Source organism: Pezoporus flaviventris, unplaced genomic scaffold (genome assembly GCF_033815535.1).
Source record: "Pezoporus flaviventris isolate CSIRO_AGI_PZ_B2104156 unplaced genomic scaffold, CSIRO_AGI_Pfla_v1 ptg000029l, whole genome shotgun sequence".
NCBI classification, from domain to species: domain Eukaryota; kingdom Metazoa; phylum Chordata; class Aves; order Psittaciformes; family Psittacidae; genus Pezoporus; species Pezoporus flaviventris.
In genome coordinates this window covers 6,818,081-6,823,545 of record NW_026892577.1, presented here as the reverse complement: position 1 = coordinate 6,823,545, position 5,465 = coordinate 6,818,081, and the positions used below count along the sequence as shown (strand labels likewise).

The 5,465-nt window shown below is 40.0% G+C and overlaps 1 long non-coding RNA gene across 1 annotated transcript; it reads right to left on the bottom strand.

Annotated features, from left to right (window-relative positions):
• Positions 1 to 2,945: 2,945 nt before the first annotated feature.
• Positions 2,946 to 5,100, bottom strand: LOC133272426 (uncharacterized). The gene is made up of 3 exons (XR_009744412.1): positions 4,973 to 5,100; positions 4,129 to 4,238; positions 2,946 to 3,042 (listed from the first exon to the last, which is right to left on the bottom strand). It is a non-coding gene; the product is annotated as an uncharacterized LOC133272426 (long non-coding RNA).
• Between the last annotated feature and the right edge of the window lie 365 nt (positions 5,101 to 5,465).

Sequence of the window (5,465 nt, the reverse complement as noted above, 5' to 3'; positions counted from 1 at the left end):
AACTTTCCTGAGGTTTTATAGGGTTACCTGCTTGTCACTCTCAGAGTGACACAATGGGAGTCTTCACACATAGGTCACATCTAGCACAGCAGGAATCAGATGGCTGCTACATAAATGATGGCAGATGACACAGTGAATGTCCTGACAACTTTAACCAGCTAGAGATCTGAATTTTGGTGTATCAGTGTGTGCTCAAGCAGCCATCAGTACCTGTCTACAACAGTTAGTTTGAGAGAGCAAAACTGAAGCAGGACTTAAGCCAAATCCTCAGGAAGGTATCTGTATGTGAAAGAATAATGCACTGCTTCCCTACACCTAATACAGAGACAGTTTTGCAGTGTGGAGGCTGAGCACCTCAGATACAGTTTCTAAGGTTTGTAGCTACTCCTAGTAGAAAGAGCTAACAACTGCTTTGAACTTCCTTGCCAAAGGCAAGATAGAAGGTTCAAGAGAGATATGGTACAGTTACCAATGAAGGAGCAAATGAAAGCATGTGCCAACAACCTCTTTTAGAAGCAAGAAATAATCTTGATTCATTTAGATTCTAATTACAAATCAAATAGCCAAAAGTAAGTATTTGTAGACATTACCTTTGCCAAGTCTCCAGAATCCCTTTTCCTCTTGCAGTGACAACTCCAGATACAGCATCAATTGCATCACCTCTGCTTCTGAAACCTCTTCCCCTTTCCTGACCTTAAGCTTCTTACTCCCAAGAATAGAAAGCTTCCACACAGAAGGGAAGGCACTTTCTAGAAGACAGCTATTATTATTTCAGAAATGAGCCTTGCCTCAAAATCTATCCTCATGCTAGAGCTAAATCACTGGAAAAAGACAGACAAGCGATACTTCCTGCCACTTTCCTGTTCTCAGCTAGCTTTCTAGTATGCTCCTTGCCTTACCCGTTATAAAAATCAGCTGTTCTATCAAATTCAGCTGTAAAGTTTCATAGGTATCCTTTTCTTCCCTCTGCATCTATCAACACCCTTCATCTTCATTAAAGCTCTTTGGCTGCAAGTTTATCCTAATTCCTATAATTCTTTGCAAATGCTGTTTAAAGACACATTATTAGAAAGTTCTTATAAACCCTTCCCTTCCCTTCCCTTCCCTTCCCTTCCCTTCCCTTCCCTTCCCTTCCCTTCCCTTCCCTTCCCTTCCCTTCCCTTCCCTTCCCTTCCCTTCCCTTCCCTTCCCTTCCCTTCCCTTCCCTTCCCTTCCCTTCCCTTCCCTTCCCTTCCCTTCCCTTCCCTGTTGCCTCTTCAGTGAAGATTTGAAAATCTGACTGAAAATGATGTAGCTGGGATTCAGCTGTGAATTTCAGCCCACAGCTGATTGTTTCCTCTAGAAGAATGTATCTAGTAATAAGAGTCTTAGATAAGCATATAATTGAATTTCTGTTATAATTAAAAAATAGATAATTTCTTATAGTTTAAAAACTGAACTGTGGCTTTTTTCTTTTTCTGTGATTTTAATACTGACAAAGACAATACTGTCATTTGCATAACAAAATGACTAGGATGACTCTGCATCTATTGAATATTGCTTTTCATCCTAAAATGTAGTCTAGGCCCATGGAAATATGCATTCAGGAAAATAAACTGGTCTTTTAGAAGTAGGCATTTGATGCTGCTGTTGGCTCTGGAGCACATACAGAAGCCTAAGCTATGTATGAAATGAGCCTTATTCTTTTAATGTCACATTTGCCAAATGGCACTGCTCACAGGAGGTAATTCATGAGTTCCCTAAGAGTTTGGAGGATGATTTTTTTACCATCTGTTGGAGAAGTGTTAGCCAGAAAGACCATGCAACTATGGCTTTTGCTTGGAAACTCTCTCAAATACCATTATGAAAAGGTGATAAACTGAGTCACAGTGTAAACTGACAGCTGAGAAAGAACCTGAACCCACATTCTCCCGACTCCCCACCACACCTTTTAATAAAGTGAAGTTTAAAAACAAGTTCCAAGACCAAGCAATGCCACCTCAAGTCCAGACTGTCAAAGCAAGAAACAGGCAGAGCCCTGAATAGGGAAGTGTGTAGTTGATGACCTGTGCTGAATGATGTAGAGTTGCCATTAACCTATAAACATCATCTCTGTTAATAGTTTAAAAAAGGAGGACCCAGGAAATGAGTCAGTGGAGGCTGACTCTCCTTCATGTAGCTGCTGCCTTTATTATAGAGCTCTCCTTCCCTCTCCTCTGTCAAAGGGATCCACACACATATGGTATTATGGGTTAGATTAGGCAGCTGGAACTGATTTAGTGGTTTTATCTTTCTATTTTTTCTTTCAGTAGTGCTGAAGAATTTGCTTAGAGGAAAAGAAGAGGAGTAATTGCATTAGCATTGAAAACAAATCTCTGTTAAAAGTGATGCTCTTTGGGTCTAAACAATTTGATAAAATTCACTTAAACCATAAGAGCCTAATACAGAATTGCAAATTATAATCTAGTGTTTTTTCCATCTTCCTCTGTGTGTTTTTATATGTACATACATATATGTGTCTGTTTTTCTATACATATATATATACAGAATGACATTCACTCTGGTGTGTGGGCATACAGTGACACATTGAATTTTCATGCTTTAGCAAAACTCTCTAAAAAAAATTCATCCTTGCCTGAAATATTGCAAAGATCAGCATTGACCACTGTGTTTTACCCCTTTATTAGAAGATTTTTAATTTCAGTGTTGTCAACTGACACTGCTAAGGCAATTTTGGCCAAACGATGACCCAGTAAACATGAGCTTGGTAAACTGCCCTGTTCTCTCCCAGACACTGAAGCATGTAGCAGAACAGGAAAGTGTGTTTTCCCATCACATGATCTTTCCTGTGAAAATAAAGTGGTTTGATAAGGAAAACTCCTAGCATAGGCCCCAGGAAACAATTTGGGAACATTGCACAATAGGGATGGGGTATCCTGGATCCCTCGCCTTGACACATGTCAAACAGGGGACTTCTGTTTTCTTAGGCTTCTCTGTGCACAGCTGGGGGCCTGCTAAAGCTGTAACATTCCTAATGAGAGCATGGACAGTGTCTATGTGTCACTCTACAGAACATCAAAGAAAGTATATGTTTATGAACATGCAGAGGAGACTCATGCTCTTGTCAGTACTATGATGTATAAAAAGGATCAGAAGAGCCAAGTTAGAGAAAAGGCTTTTTCTGTGGACTTAGGAACTTTTTTTCCCATTCGTTAAAGTGTTTTATGCAGTCGAACTTTAGAAGCCAAGAAGGGGGCGGGCAGGAAATCAGGTTGGATGTGAGGTCTAAAATGCATTGGCTGAAGATCACTAGAAGACTTATGGTGAATTTTGTGCAAAACATAAAAGACTTCTACTACCTAACTGTACTGTGGGATAAGAAAATATGGAGTGAAATGAAGATATGTCTCTTGAAAGTATTTTTTTTCTACTGAGGATTATATAAAATCCTTCTTTTTTTCTCTCTGCCAGTTGACTTATAGTCCAGATAAATAGAGTGCAAACACTCCTAGCTCCGAAGGATGTTCATTCTTCTATCTATTTTTTTCTAAGAGAAAGAATGACATGGAACTTCCTCTTCAGGGTTATTTTCTGCAGTCTGGACCTTTTCTTGTCTTCAGTAAGTTGTAAAGACTTGTTTCGCTTTTCATCAAATTATTTCTTGGAAATCATTATTATTTTTTTTCCATTAAAAATTTGATACACTGAGAGCTTTCAAAGTAGATTTCCATTGCAAAATTGTTCTAATGGATATATTTTGTCCAGCCTGAAAAAGGATACTGACACTTGCTGTGATAAAGAATGGTAAGGAAGACTATTCATGCCACCTAATATCAGCTTCTAAATGAAGATTTCAGCAGTAGCAGTAATAGGCTTCCATTGAGTTAATGGAGCAAGGGGATCTTGCAGAGACTATTTATGAGAACTGGATTATGTGCATCTTTCTGCTAGCTAAAGAGGGAACTTCAGGTTTCATGAATCCTACTTTCCACACAAAAAAATCCCAACCATTCTTGGTGCTGCAAAAATGGGGATAAGTGAGCAATATTATTTCTTTGATAGCAGAGAGAGTGCCCTGATGTTCTTCCCTGAGAAGGAAAAGAGGCTGTGACTTCTTTCCAGAAGATGACATCCCTTGGGCACTTACACATGTTATGTGTAAGGATGCTGTAGATTCTTAATTCTGAATTTCTTAATTGTTTTTCATTCACCTTCAGATTTCAACAGGACAGCTGACACCAGACATGCCTAAGCAGAGACTGCATACATGGCAATAATGAGACATGGTACTGACTGATACCTACACAGCAGTTTGCAGCACAGCATATATTCCTCAGCCTCAGACCCTAACATCTTCTCTGGAGTTTCAAGGAAGAAAAATTCACTTGTTGTTGTCTCTATGGTATCACAAGTGCTATATGGTTGTCTGGTCATAGCAACATAGAACTTTATGAATTAATTTACCTGCAGAAAGTCATGATATATGAAATTATTTCATCCTTGAAGGAGCTTAGTTTGGTGGCTATTAGGGGTGAAAACAACCTATAACTTTAGAGCAATCTAACAGGCTGAGAACATAGGGCCCAAAAAGTCTTTTTACTGCTGCATAGTTGAGCAATGGGAAGCAGAAACTTGTCCCTGATAAAATATAAATGAAGTTCTCTACCTTCAAACCCAGCCAAAATCTATCCTGTGCATCAAAAGGATGAATTGCCTCACTGCTCAGCCTTGGTGCAGCAATGTATACTGTGGATCTGAGCCAGGTCAGAATGTATACTGAAAATCTCCTTAGAAAGGCCCATCTGAGTTGTTTCCCTTCTGGCATCAAGTAACTCAAAATGCCCACGCTGGCTGGTTTCCAGCACACAGAGTGCCTGTAAATCCCTTTGAAGTTGCTGATAGATGCTGGTACTTATCCCATAAGATAGAAACAAAATTAAACTTGATATGGATTTATTAGAGATACTATTTCATGTGACATACAATGACCTACCTTGCCTTTGTTCCAAAACAAAGTCTCACTAATACCCTAGAGCATCCCCTGGATTATTTTCAGGAGGCACCAGGACTGATTCATTGGACAACTCCTGCTCTTCTCAAGCAGCCTGAGGTGCTTGGCCAAACCGTACATTAACAGCACCCACCACTGCCCAAGCCCCTAATATCATTTACTGCTTTTGTACTCCTTCCCTGCATATTCCCATGGCCAGCTAAACATGCCTCAAGGATGCACATTATTTTCCAGAAGCCATTATCTGTGCTTCTGCACTTCAGGAAAGGCAAAGGTGTCACAGGTCGTGTCAGCCATACCCAGGGAGTTGGTTTCTTTCCACCTGCTAACCCCCATGTGCTAATTTTACAGGTCATTTTTAGGCAGGCTCTCCTCCAAGCAAAGGCTGATGTATCCCACGTCGTTAGAAAGAACATTGCACAAAGCACAGGGAAATATAATGGCTGCATGGGAGTGAAGAGCAGCAGCTGTGTCA